The sequence below is a fragment of the Acinonyx jubatus genome, chromosome B1 (genome assembly GCF_027475565.1).
Source record: "Acinonyx jubatus isolate Ajub_Pintada_27869175 chromosome B1, VMU_Ajub_asm_v1.0, whole genome shotgun sequence".
In the NCBI taxonomy this organism is placed as follows: Eukaryota; Metazoa; Chordata; class Mammalia; order Carnivora; family Felidae; genus Acinonyx; species Acinonyx jubatus.
The window spans coordinates 170,123,718-170,138,651 of record NC_069382.1 but is presented as its reverse complement, the minus strand read 5'-3'; the positions used below and the strand labels follow the sequence as shown (position 1 = coordinate 170,138,651).

Here is a 14,934-nt window from a genome sequence, read left to right as displayed (position 1 = left end):
ACTAACAGGTAAATGCAGCTCCAGTGCCTATGAACTTCTGTCAGTCATGGCAAAACACGGATCTGCTAAAAGAGTCTGGGAAAGGAGAATCTGAAGATGCGTGAATGAGTAAACAAAATAAGGGGCAAGGCAGTTTCCCTCCTGTGAACATCTTGAGCAATCAGACAGCTCTCCAAGATGGCGTAGATGAATCTCCCCATCACTACTCCATGCTGAATTGGTCATGGCTTGAACATGTGTAGGTTATGGGAAAACTTTGAGTCTGGCTCTGCTGAAATCAAACTTTTCCTCCTCCCTGATTTTTACCGTAGTCACTCTTCTGGAAATTACTTGCACGTGGTTGATAGAGTATCAGTTTGGGGCTAAGAAAATGGCAGCCAGGACCCATTTGGTCATATGATGAGCAGTAACAGGAAAAAACAGGGAAGAGATAAAACGTAAAACTGGGTGGGCCTGTGCCAAGGGGAGGATGTCTAGTGCCCTTTTGCTTTCTCAACAAAATTACGAAATTATGCGCTTTGACTCGCGTGGCTAAGCAGATGTTCTCTTTGCTGCGAATCTGTTAGCTCCTTGCTTACTCTGCCGAGTGGGTGGCGCAAAAAAAGATGAGCTGCAAAGAAGGAGCCGGCAGTGACAGGAAAAGTCACGGGGCGTGAGAGATTAGGAGCTGAGGGACAGCGACCCTGAATTGAGACGAAAGGGGCTTCCGAAGGAGCAAGCCTGCAGCATGTTTAGTTAACGTCTTTCCAACAAAGGAGAAATTTTGTGCAGCCACAGATCATTTGCAATTCAAAGAGCAGGAGGCAAACCGAGTTGAGAACATACTTTGTGTGGAAAGGCATTCATAGTATCCATGCCCCAAATACCTCCCACCCAAGGAAAGTCGTCCGGTACATTTGAGAGCTTTTCGCTGACTTGGGGCCCTCAGTGCCGCCATTTTCCCTCTTTCTCCCTCTCTCCCTTTCCTCTTCCCCCTTCCATACTGGTTGCCTGTCTGTCACTTCAATTCAGTCCAGCCATCTGGAACCTTCCCTACTAGATAATATCTCCACCTCAAATTAAAAAATGGCCCTTTCCTACTTGATCAGAGCCCTGGTATCTGGATGGTTGAGGAAGATTGCTGAATGGCAGTATGAGGTGGAGATTTCCTGGGGATTTCAATCACCTTGCTCCCCCTCTACCCTTCATGATAAAGGCTAATCAGGAGGGGAATGAAAACAACACGCAATCTTACGAGAAATGAGGAATGGGCCAGATGCAACCCACAGAGGCTGGCTGAGATTTCAATTTTCTTACTGTAATGAAAACTGCATTTCCATGAACCGTTGCGGTAGAAATTACTTACCGGCGGTCACCTGTGATAGCATCACCCCGCGGCTCACGTGGTGGGCACGGATGCCGCCAGGGACGGTTGCTGAAGCTCCTTCTCGTGATCACCTTCCACGCGGTCCTCAGGATGCCGCAGACGGGCAGAGGCGGCGCTTTCGTGTGGGAAACGAGGCCCGATCCGCAAAATGATGGTGATTTAAAACGGTCGTCCCGTCTCCTACCCTTTCCCTGTGACCTTTCCTTCACGGTTGGAATCTGTGATTTTCTGCTGGGGTCCTGCAGGATGCCAGATGGAGGTCAACCATAATAAGTGATGGCATTACGTTCAGGTACCTGCTACGTGCCAGGCAGTGAACTGGTGCGTCTTTTATGTTCTCCCTCATCATTTCCATTATCCCGTGCACCAAAGATTGTCCTCCAGTGCTCTCCTTTCCTTTCTTCCTTAATAATATAATTACACTTTTTTTTTTTCTTTAAACGAGGCACATGAATTCCTACAAGAAGACCACATAGCCCAGCCTCCCCTGTGGCTACGTGTGCCCATGAGGTCATTGTGTTGGAAGCAGAAGTGTTCTGTGCAGTTCTGAGGAAGTGTCCTAAACAGGAAGAAACATGCCCCTTTTTTTCTCTTCTTTTCTATGCCAGTTGGAACGTGGATGTGATGGCTGGATGTGAACAGCCTTCTTAGACCATGAGGTGGAAACCACTTGTTGAGCATGGTAAAGCAATGAGAAGGAGCTAGAGTCGCTGATGATTGTGGAGGAGAATTTTGAGGGTTTTGGTCACCTGATCTGATCCTGTCCTACCAAAAGCACCCAGTAAGAAAGTCGTAGAATGAGGTGTTGGGGAATATGGGCTCTGGGGTCAGATACACCCGGATTAAAACCTTACCTCTCCTACGCTTATCAGCTCCATGATCTTGGGCAAATTACTTAACTGTTCTATGTCTGATTCTTCATTTGCAAAATCAGTATAAATAAAAAGTAAGCAAAAGGGATTTGGGGAAAAATCTTTAAAAATTTTCAGCATAGTGCCTGGCACATGGTCAGTGCATGACAAAGGATAGATAGTATTATTCTAATATTATAGATGAGGAAACAAACTTCAGCAAAGTTAGGAAACTTCTCCAAGGCCATGAACACAGATAAATAACAGAGTACTAGATCCGGAAGCTCCCGAGTTTTCCATGACATTGACCACCATGGATGCCCAGATGTCACCATGAAAAACAAGGGAAAAAAATTGAACTCTTTTTTATACTTTGTAGTGAGCACATGTACATGTGCGCGCGCGCACACACACACACACACACACACACACTACACACTTTAGGTAGTTCAGTGCATTCTTCGAATGTAAAATTAGCAGTTTTACAAAACAATCTACCAAAATGGAAACGTTTGTTTGAACTAACATGTACTAATATCACTAGGTACAAAGTTTCCAGCAAGCTATGCTGCTGTCTGCTGACCCCTCAGGGTCACCTGCTGGTGATCAGTCCCCTGTGACATGGTCACATTCTGCATTTCCTTGTGTCCACACCGAGCTCAAGCTCATTTTTCAATTTGCAGATGAGTTGAGCTCAGAATATCAGTCCTTAGTATGTCAAGTCTGTGCAGTGGTGTCCTTCCGACCCAGACTTTCTGTCAGACCAGGGCTAAGGTTTGGATGGGATTGTTTTATGGCAACTGTGAGCTTCTAACAATGAGGGTGGCTCAGTGGCCCATAAGTCAAAGTGGATGATTTGAGAAGGCTGTGAACTCTATCAAGGCAGGGACTGTGTCTGTTTTGTTCACCGATGTATCTCTACTCAGAAGGACTTAATCACTATGTACTGAATCGTGTTTGGATGAATGAGGGCTCTCAGGATCACCATGCAATAAACCATCATGGCTGAATCAAACCACCGAACTGATGCTCACTGGACTTCCCCATGGGGCCCAAGTATGGGGGTCGCTTGTCCAGCACCCAACCCTACCATTCCAATTGTACTCCTTCTGTCTTTTAGGGAGCTTCCCACTATGGGCTGCTTTGGGGAGGGCAGATGGTGGAGGGAAGTGCCTGCTCTTATAAATCAAAGTGGTCAGATCCTCTCTCTGGGAGCTTCGAATTCAAACAACTGTTGCAAGGATGTAAGATGATTGGAGGCTGTTCACTGCAGGACCTGGATGGAGTGTAGGCCATATGCTTCTGCTCTGAGTTTTGCTGTGTCTCCTTCAACCTTGCCTTTACCAGCTCCCTTAGTCCTGCCCACGTTCCCACCCTCGACTTCAAACCTCCCACAGATTCTGATGTGCCTTAAAGTCATTGAATAATCCCCAGCCCCTTTGTTTCTTAAAATAGCTTTCAAGCAAAATTGCAAGAGGGATTTTGCTGCTAATCTTGGTCTTCACTGATAGACCTAAAGCTTATCTGGTAAATTTCCAAATAGCAACTTGGGAGAAGTTGTGCAGTCAAGGCCAATATTTTTCAATTTGAAATATGGAGACTGAAGTAATTGGAGAAGGTGACAGTGACTATTTTTGAGATGATTATTAGGAGCAACTCTTTGGCACTGAAAAAGTTGGAGAGAAGTGAGTTGAAAACTGGCTCCATGGCTAAATATGGTGCCAAACACCTAATTTTACAATTGTCGGTGAATTTTTTCTCATCAACAAAGAATGTACTTTGGCACGTTTCTCTCCCACCCTCACAGGATGGTCATCGCTGTGCTCTTCACATGTTGTGAGAATTCTGGGTCATTTTCTCAAGTTTGGAATTGTGGATGTGGCCGTGGCTGTTTCCAGACAGAAAACAGTGGAATCCTGGAAAGAGTCAAACAATCAACTGTGATTTTGTACTTCGGTCCAGATGAATTAAGCAAGCAGATCCTTTGGGTTTTACACATCTATGAAATATCAGGCCCTCATGTTCTCCTTTTGGGGTGTTCTTCCTCAAAAAGAATGCACTTTCACTATTTAAATCATATCAGTAAATAGTCATATTGTGTCTTATGGTTTTTTGGTCCTTCTGTCTTAAAAAGAATGATTTCAAGAATGAAGTTTCACATGCCGATTTGAATAGTTTAATTTTTGTTGGAATAATTAGTTCCCTTCCTTCTCATCTTTTTCTGAACCCACTGGAAAAAAAAAAAAAGACAAAGGAGAGAGGCAGAGAGACACCAAAATAACATCTTTCCTATTGATAAAGCTGACATTGGAGAAAGTGGAATATATCTGTGGCCAAATGGACTTCCTAATCGTGAGTGCACGTGCTGGCTGCACCAGCCGATCTGGTCAGAGGCAGAAGCAGACCACTGCTGGCCTCCACACACGGGAAGCGTGGAGAGCTTTACTGCTGTGCTTGCCATGGGTTTGACAGCCATCTAGAGCATGTTTTCTCTGCTATTTCCTACAAGGAAGAAGAGACAGGAAGGGGCTGGTCTGTGCATGCTTGGTTTCTTCCCACAGATTCCTCAATTAGGTAAGTCCCTCTGCTGTCCAGGGGAGGGGTGAAGAAGGGCTCCAGGGAGATACTCTGCTAATGGGGTTCATGCTGCTGGGGAAAGAGCTCCTGAGTGGGAAGAAGCACCCTCCCTAAGAGTGTCTTCAATGACAAAATCTATTGTAGTAGGCATTTTTTATTTACCAGTTTTGATTTCTAACCCCCTCTCCTCCTCACGTCTCGTTGAACATTCTAATTTGAGCAAGAGAAAAAACTGCATAGTAAAAAGAACACTGGAGACCTGGGTCCTGGTTGGGCTGGTGGGTAAGTCAAAGGGGCTCTCCGGGTCTTGCCTTCCTGCAGTCTGAGAGTGTAGGAGAGGTTGGTCCTTGCTAAAGCCAGTCCTATGGTCTGCCTCCCATACCTTTCCTTCCGGGAACCTTGCCTTCTCTTGTATTTTCAACTTCTTTTCTCCTCAACTGGGTTCTTTCCATGTGCTTTTAGACATTTACAGATCTTTCCCACTTAAAGACAATATCCTCACTTGACACCTGCCCTTTCTAGCAGCTTCCTTATCTCTGTGTCTTCTGTTTTTAATAGAAAAACTTCTTTAAAATGTTATCAGAATGGGCTGCCTCCTTCATCTACTGCTCAAAGTTACCTGGCTTCTGTCTTCTAGCCTTATGATACCTCCCAAATGATTCTCAGGAAGGTGGCCAATAATCTGCAGCTCAATCCAGTGGACATTTTGGTTCTTATTGTACTTGATTTCTCAGCATTAGTGACACTGCTGACTGGTCCCTGCTTTTCAGAAATCTCATTTCCCTTTGTTTTCCTGACATAACACTTTCTTGGTTATCTGCTTCTGAAGGCGAATTTTCTTCTAGTCAGCTAGATCTTGGAGTTCTGCAATACCCAGGTCCTCTCTAGATTTCTCTTTATTTTCTTTCAGTAAAAGAATGGTTAGACAATATATTTACCCAACACATTTTTATAGGCCCTTATTATGTGGTAGGCACTATCTTAGGCGTGGAAAATTCATGCCTAAGAAGTTATTCCGTGGAAAAAAATATTCCATGCTCTGATGGAACTCCCACATTCTAGTGAGAGAAGAGAATCAATCAATAGGAAAGTAAGTATATATCAGGTAGTGATAAGAGCTATGATGAAAAATAAGTTGAGGCGAGGGAATGCATATGTGTGTGGGAGGAGGTGAAACTATAGTTGTATGGAAGGAGAGGGCAGAGTCCTGAAAGAACTGCGGGACTAATTTTGGTATCAGAAGAACACTGTCATCATGCGATGGGTTAGGAAGTGTTCCCCTCTACCATATTTTGGAGGAGATTGAGAAGGATTGGTATTAAATTTTCTTTAAATATTTAGTAGAATTCACCTGTGAAGACATCTGGTCCTGAACCTTCTTCCAATGGGAGGTTTTGATTACCGATTCACTCTCTTTACTTGTAATAGGTCTGTTGTGGTTTCTATTTCTTCTTGAGTCAATTTAGGTAATTGGTGTGTTTCTAAGAATTTGCTATTTCATGTAGATTATCTGATTTGCTGGGGTACAGTTGTTCACTGTATTCTCTCCTCATAATTGTTATTTCTTTCAAGTTGATTGTAATGTCACCACTTGCATTTCATTTTATTTCTTTTTTTTTTTTTTCCTCAGTCTACCTAAAGGTTTGTCAGGTTTTGAAGTGCATGACTGAACCATAGAGTTATCTAGTGGCAGAGCATTCTAGGCAAGAAGACAAATAATATGAGCCAACATTTACTGAGAACTTTTCTGTGCATCAGACATTTATTCCAAGTGCTTTTCCAGATAGTAAGTGTAGTAATTCATTGTCATCATCGTCATTGTCTTCGTCTCACTTTCCAGATGACAAAACAAGGGCATAGAAAGAGGTGAATGGATTGTGGAGATCCCATGTCTAACGGGGTAGAGCCATGATTTGTGGCAACAGTCTGAGTCTGGGACCCCATATCTACCTCCACACTCTTTTTTTCTTTTAAGTTTATTTTGAAAGAGACAGAGATGGAATGAGTAGGGGAGGGCCAGAGAGAGAGGGAGAGAGAGGGAGACTCTCAAGCAGGCTCCACACTGTCAGTGCACAGCCAAAGGCAGGGCTCGAACCCATGAAACCACGAGATCATGACCTGAGCCGAAACTGAGAGTCGGATGCTTAACCAATTGAGCCACCCAGGCACCCCACTACCTACACATTCTTACCTTACCTAGTCTATGAGTCCAGTGATAAGAACTATTATCAGAACTGATACCAAACCAAAGAAAAAAACACAAAGCCTCATCTCCTAGGTCTCAGTATATCATTTTTCTTTTGTGAGAAAGATTTGAGAAATGTGTCCTTTCCAGCTCGGAATAAGAATGGTACAATAATTTCACCACCTAATTTTACTCCCCAGCTGGTTCCAGGATATTAATAACTAGAGCTGGACCATTCCTGCTACATTTTGGTTTTCTTAAAAATCTCCAGCTATTTTCTAATATATGCCATTTTATAAAATATATTTTTCCCAAGTACTTTTTTTTCCTTCCCAGGGAAACAAAAGTATGTTTTCACAGCACACAATCCATATGCTTCTGATTTACTTGTACTCAAATCTCAAAAATGTTGCTTTATAAGAGCTATTTTATTCCTCTTCAAAGTGACTTGAATAAAAGTTTCTTAACATGTTCTTCCTCTTGAACACTACGTGGTATTTTGCTAGGGAAAGAATATTCTGTTATCACCATAACTTGATTGGTTCAAAACCAAAAGCCAAAGCTTCTTAAAAGGCCCTGGAAAAACATGCTTCCCCATGCATAACTAAATCATGGGATGATTCAGAACCTCTAGGCAACTAATGGTATAGGTTAAGGGTGATGATGGTTCCAAAGAGACAGAAAAGTTTTAATCATTGGCAATTCCTATGCACCCCACAGTGGAATTGTATTTTTTCTTCTCTGTATACAAAAAAAAGTGGTGAGTGGGAGAAGAAATTTCTCTTGTCAGCTTGAGCTTTAAAAAGAAGAAGGAAGTATGGGGTGAGTGGATGTTTTAAAGCTCAGGCATATGTTAGAGGGGGAGGAAATGAGACTGAGTGAGAAACAAAGTGCTGACGCTGAAGATCCTCCATGGCCTCAGAATGACCCAGGAATCTCACCAGTTCCTATAACAAATGCCACATGCTAAGAGCAAGTTTTGTCAAGGAAGCACTGGCACTGAGTGGAGTCAGCAGAATTAGGAGTGGTGCCAACCAGGGCTCCTGTGTAAGGGGAGAACTTAATTTCCATCCAGCCATCCCTCCCTCCCTCCCTCCCTATTTCCCTCCCTCCCTCCCTCTATCCTTCCCTCCTTTCTTCCTTCCCTCCCTCCATTTCTCCATCCATCCATCCCTTCATCCATCCATCCCTTCTTCCATCCTTCCATCCATCCATCTATCCATCCATCCCTCCCTCCCTCCCTCCCTATTTCCCTCCCTCCCTTCCTCTATCCTTCCCTCCCTCCCTCCCTCCATCCATCCATCCATCCATCCATCCATCTATTCCTATTTCCCTCCCTCTCTTCCTCTATCCTTCCCTCCCTCCTTCCATCCATCCATCCATCCATCCATCCCTTCCTCCCTATTTCCCTCCCTCCCTCCCTCCCTCTATCCTTCCCTCCTTTCTTCCTTCCCTCCCTCCATTTCTCCATCCATCCATCCCTTCATCCATCCATCCCTTCTTCCATCCTTCCATCCATCCATCTATCCATCCATCCATCCCTCCCTCCCTCCCTATTTCCCTCCCTCCCTTCCTCTATCCTTCCCTCCATCCATCCATCCATCCATCCATCCATTCCTATTTCCCTCCCTCTCTTCCTCTATCCTTCCCTCCATCCATCCATCCATCCATCTATTCCTATTTCCCTCCCTCCCTTCCTCTATCCTTCCCTCCCTCCTTCCATCCATCCATCCATCCATCCATCCCTCTACCCATCCCAGAAACACTGAGGAAGGAAGGCAGGAAGGGTAGAAGGGAATGGAAATTAAATTCCACTGATCACTTGCTATGCAAATAATGACAAACAGGCTTAATCTCAGAACAAGGCTGATGGATTGGTAGTGTTTGCCTGGAATGCTGTATTGAGAATGATTCTGAGTTCCGATCTGTCTTCTGTAGCAAGGAGTATTGGGATCAATTCAGGGATATTGGCTATGAGCATGACTGGGGCAAAGGTCTGCAGTTACACACATACTCAGAACCACCATACTGTGCCACACTCCAGCTCAGGGCTAGTTAGGGGAGGAGACAAAGGACATTTCTCCTGATACTCACCGAGGGTGGTTGGGAGAGAAGAGCTGGCCATGGTTAGGGGGCAAGGGTGGGATTTGGGAGATGAGGGCTTGGCCTGGGCAGTCCCTGTCACTCTGCCTGGAAAAGCATTAATGATTTGGATGCTAGTGAACCTTTTTCTGCTCTGAGTCCTGCCGTGTTTTACACAGTGTCCTGATCCCTTAGGTCCTGGTTACTGTGCCCAATAAGTGAAAGCTTTCCTGGGTCATCCGCTGAAATGCTGGGAAGTCCAAAGAGGTGAGGAGCATAGCTTTGCCAGTGAGACTGTCCCGGAGTTCAGACCCCCACCACTGAGAAGCACCTTGCACTCCCAGAAGCCTTCCCAGGCTCAGTTTTCTCATCTGTAAAACAAAAAAACACCCACCCCTACAGGACTTCAGTGAGGATTAAAATATGATATAAAGGGCTTGGCCTCTAGTAACACTTTCTAAATAATTCATATTTTATAAAAATGCTCTCGGCTTTAATTTGGCTTCAGGCTTTTGATCAGACAATAATATTTATTATACACTTAGTAGGTATGAAAGGGAGCAGAAAGAGGTCTGAAGTCTAGGGTGACAGGTAAGACACACACAGAATAGAAAACTGTGGGATCAGGGACAAGTGGCTTATTTCTACCCGACATCTGGAAGAGGTAGAGAATCTGAATAGGGTGTACATTTGAGGACAAACAGCAAAGTGACTTCCCTTTTCCTAGCTATGAATTTGGGATATTCTTCTCTTTTCCTGTTTGGGCTTTTGTGTTCCTCAGAGAGGAGACCTCTAATTCTGAGAAGTGGGCAAGAGGAGGTCAAACTGCTGCTCACAAAACAATGACTCAAAACCCTGAGTCTTTTCCGGATTTACCTACTTTTAAAAACCAAAAATCCTTTGCCCCCCCTCAGGCCTGCTGGAGGAACAGGGGCTCCTGTGGCTTTCTGGCAAAGGCAGTCAGGGTGTGAGGAAACCAGAAGGAACCAAAACACAATGAGAAACCCCGTTCAGCCGACCACGGAAAAGTCCTCTTTGTTGTTTGAAATTTTTATCTTGTTTGTGGCAAATCTAATGATTCAGTAACGACCACAGCTGTGTTGGGGCCCACGAATTTCCTCAGAGGCTTCCCCCCACCCCCACCCCCCACTTGAGAGCAGGAACAAGGCCAGCTGGGTAGGCCACCCTCCTCCAGCTCTCTTCCCAGTCTCTGCAATGTGTTTGGGACAAGCAGCGCTTGGGGCCGCCCGTCCGGAGATTTTATCCGACTTCTCCTGAATCTAATTCCGTGGGGGAGGAAGCGAAGTAAAACTGGCTGTTTTAGGTTCATGGACGATGCATTTCTGGGCACGAGGTTCAGCTCTCTGTATCCTGCTATTGAAGTAAGTTTGAGAGAGTCAAATCGTTTCTCACTGTGGTCCTCACTGTGGTAATGACAGAGAGTCACAGAGAAGATTCCGGTTTCCCAGACCCCGCCGAGGGGGGGGGGCAGCTGGCACCTGGCAGCAACCACCTGCTTGCCTCTGATTTCCCTGGGTCAGCATCTCCCTACTGTGTGCGCTGGGCCAAGGAGCAGCAACAAGAAGGAAAGACAAGGCAAGGTGGCCGCCGAGGGGCTCGGGGTTCTGCATGATCTCAGCGTGCAGCTGCAGCTGGCGTGGGTGCGGCTCCCGTGGGGAGGCCCTGGGGGCTCGGTCTCACTGGCATGCTAATGTCCCTCCCTGCCTCACATGCCTCATCTGGGAAATGAAGGCATGGGGGTGTGTATGTGCGGGGGTGGGGAGGGTGGGGAGCTGTGCATTCATTCATTCATTCATTCATCCATGGATCTGTTTGTTTATTCATCCCCTTATTTTTTTTTTTTTCCCCCACACATTGATTCTGTGCTAGGTGCTGGGGATGCAGAAATGAGTAAGATTGGGCTCCTGCCCTCCTGGGATCACAGTCTTATGGGCAGGATAGGTAAATACGCAAATAAACCCAGAAAAGTCATCTGCGTGATAACAGGAGTGTAAGGCGCCCAGCCCTGTTTAGAGATGTCGAGATAGCTCAACGGAAAGGATGAGTGAAGGATGCCAAAAGCGTGGAAGAGTATTCCAGGGGGAAGCCTAGATCTTGCAAAAGAACTTTGCCGGAGAACGATGGCAAGGCCGAAAGATCTTTCAGGGAGGGAAAGGCAGAGAAGGCAGTGGCGACTCTCAGTTCTCAGTATCCACCTGAGATTCCAGTTTATCGAGTCAAAGGAATTTTTCCTTCCTCTGAATTTTGAAAACCATTCCGGCCCTTCTCAGACTCTCCCAACTGTTTGAATACCACAGATGGGGCCGCTGACACTTGTTACCAGGTCAGGCATGGAGAGATCTCTTGTTGTATTTTTCACACAGACCCTTGATGGAGCCTGAAGAGTTTATGGAGACAGCTGTGATTCTTACGTTCTGTGGGGTCAAGGGCTCCTTGGAGAATGGGAAGAAAGTGATAAATCATCTCCCCAGAAAATACACATCATTTCCATAAATTTTCAGGCGTTTCTAGAATCCTCCCCCCTGCCCAACCCACTCATACGTTCCAGGTAAAGAACTTCCCTCCTAGCCTTGAGCCATGGATCAGGCGACTGGCGTGACCCAGTGTAGACGCTGAGTTTTGTGGCTATCTGACCTGATGTGGGCATTCAGCTTGGACGTTCTTGAGAAAGCAACACCCCAAGAAAGACCCTGGGCTGGCATGCAGTGTAGACAAGTGCACTTTGCTCAGACTTGCAGCCCAGTGGTCTGGGACCTGGCAAAAGCAGGGAGGCAAGTTGCCCACTCACGAGCAGTGATCTGTGGAGGTCAGAGATGGACTGAGGTCGGTGACAGGCAGAGGTCGGTGATGGGCGGAGGTCAGTGAACAGCAAATGTGTTTTGTCAGGCTCCCCAGCAATTACACTGAAGTGTGTCCCCGTCTGGGTACTTTTTTTTGACTTGAGTTGGCAAATTGGGTAGGAGGGATGGTGGTGATGCCAAGGCCATTCTCAGACGGGATAGAGCAAAGGCAGATGAGCAAGGAGACCACAGGAGCTGTTGTAGCTCAGGTACCGACAGAGCTTTGAAAGGAAACAGAATCCTTTGTCAGAGGACCTCAGCAGCCCCATACTAGGGTGAAGCAAGAGGAGTTTTCCATGGGTGCACGATGTCAGGGGGGAGTGCCCAAAACTCAGTAATTAAGATAACTAATATTTTGATGCACTTTTAAAAGGTCAAAATTAATGCAAACATCCACGATGAAAAGAATTTCAAAAAAAATTTTTTTAAATTTTTTAATGCTTATTTAGTTTTTAGAGAGAGAGAGACAGAGCATGAGTGCAGGTGGGGCAGAGAGAGAGAGAGAGAGAGAGAGAGAGACATACACAGAATCCGAAGCAGGCTCCAGGCTCTGAGCTGTCAGCACAGAGCCAGACGTGGAGCTTGAACTCACAGACCGTGAGATCATGACCTGAGTCGAAGTCAGACACAACCAACTGAGCCACCCAGGCGTCCCAAGGATTTCAAAATTTTAAATGCAGATGAGATGCAACCCTTGCATGGATGGGATGCCTCCTACCTCACCTTAATCCCAGCCCTAGGCTCTGGAACCAAGAAATGCATGCCTCTAAAGTCCCAAACTTGTATTCGAGTAAGACTTTGAGTTTCATGAAGTTAGTGCCTAGACAGTGGTGAGTTGTTTCTTGTAGTTGTCTAGGAGTGGTTCCCAGACAGCGTGAACACTGGTCCGTCCCCCTGTACCTGCGAGCCCACCTTTGCCCAAGGAATATTGTTGGCAGTGACCCAAATATGCCACCAGGTGGCACTCTTGCTTTGCTCCATCCAGGTGCCCCTGCAATGGGGATTCTTAGCCAAGCTAAAGATATTTAAACTAGTTGCTAAACTGTTGCCAGTTGTTTTCTGAAAGGCCAGAAAGAATCCGGAGCAGGAATGAGGGTAAGCGGAGAGGCCATATGAAGAGCATTGGAGGGATCGCCTGGAGAGCCAGGAGCCAGGTACAGCCTGATTAGTAACAATAGGCCGGACTGCTTTTCAGCAGGTGAGAAAAACGAGAATTTTAAACCATCTTTTGTTCTCTTGTGCAGTATAAACACACGTGACATGGGAGAGAAAAGGGGGATTAATGGTTTTCTGTGAAGCAAAGCCTGGTGGGAAGAGCTCTGATGCTGGCTCCACCACCGGCTAGCTGTGATCTTGGACAGATAACTGGACTTTGCAAGCCTGAAATTCTTCATCTTTAAATGGGGATCACTGTAGCCGCCCCCCCACCGGGGGATCATTAGAAGATCAAATAAACTGATGTGCAGGAGGCCTTGGACATGGTGCCTGGTACCTAGAAAATGTTCAACAAAAGAGAGGTGCTATGATGGACTTCTAGGCAAAGCCTGAACGGCTAGATTTTGTGCCCCCCTCCCCGCCCCGGCCCCCCCCCCCTCCCTCTGGCTGTTATTGATTAAGAGATGACCTCAGAGTGACCCGGAGAAATAACTTGATAATGAACCATGGCTTTAGCAGAGTCAACCAGAAGAATTTCCCACCTGGATTGAGTTTCACAGGTGTGATTTTTGAACCAGGAAATCAAGCTGGGTTCCCTGGCAAAACTGTCTCACCCTTGGCGACCGGGGAAACGTCTGACCACCAGGTGACTGGCCCCGCTTAAGCTGTGCATTGTTGCAGAATGGTTCCTGTTTATCGAGGCTTACTTTGTGTCAGTCACTTCACTAAGCACTTTGCACCCACTGTTTCATTTATGCCTTAATACCACCTGGAGAAGTAACTGAGTCCATTTTACAGACAAGGAAATGTAGGTTTAGCGAGACTTAGTACCTTATCAAGGCTCCTTCTGACAGTAATTGGTTTAAACTTAGATCTATCTGACTTCTAAATCAATCCATCTATCATCTGTCTGGCTACCTATCTACCATCTGTCTAATGGCCTCTCATCTGTCTATTTGATGTGTTAAATACAAACCACTTTGATCTACTAATTAAGACAAGTTCCTTCGAAACCTTGAGACTCTAGGGAAGTCTTTTTTGACCTCAGTTCAAGCTTCTCCTTTGAAAATGTAGAGATGTATTCATGGCTGGAGTTGTGCAGCTACATCATCCATAACACATACACGTGATCTTCTGGGAAGCATGTTGTTACTCAGAGGCCCCGTAACCTAGGTTAGGACCCACTCTTGTGTTGGCCACACTTCCGGGGGTTCTGGGAGAGAGAATGGTGTGCTGTGTCCTCTCCCTTGGGAGGACAGACAATGCCACTCTCGTTCTGCGTCGAGCTCCCTCTGCTGCTACGAACAAACCTAGTTGAGCAGAACGGTCTCATTTTTCAATGGGAAGCTGTTGGGTGAGGGAGGAAGTGTCAGAACATCAGATCAGCCTGACTTGGTTGCGAGAGACGGCAGAGGAGCAAATCTGCCTTCCCAAGGGAAAAACATCACCGGCCATCGGTGGAGGGAATTTGGCTTTTGGTTCCTAACTGGAGAAGACAGCTACCTGTCAAATGGCGTGGAGTCGACTGGGGAGCCAGTGTGGCTATGTTCCCACTTAGCGATGTTTGGTTTTCTCTCCAGAAATGTACTTTATTTCCTCTAAATTTGTACTGTAGCTCATCTCAGATTAATAAAGTTTCCTCTATTAAAGGAGGCCCTTAGAGAGTCTACTTTATTACATTAAATGGGTTTTAATTAGTCAGAGAATGAGTTCTTCTCTCAGACTTAAAAAAATGTGTTGTCAAATATTCCAGTGGAAATATGGTTGGCTTTATTTATTTAGTAGCTTTGAAAAGACAGTCACTTCCTGTTTATATTATCAGAAATTAATTCAGTCTTGGGGTACCTGGGTGGCTCA

The 14,934-nt window shown here is 45.7% G+C and overlaps 1 long non-coding RNA gene across 1 annotated transcript; it reads left to right on the top strand.

Moving 5' to 3' along the window:
* LOC128314568 (uncharacterized) lies at window positions 1–14,730 on the top strand. The gene is made up of 2 exons (XR_008296358.1): window positions 1–4,791; window positions 9,257–14,730. It is a non-coding gene; the product is annotated as an uncharacterized LOC128314568 (long non-coding RNA).
* The last annotated feature ends 204 nt before the right edge of the window (window positions 14,731–14,934 follow it).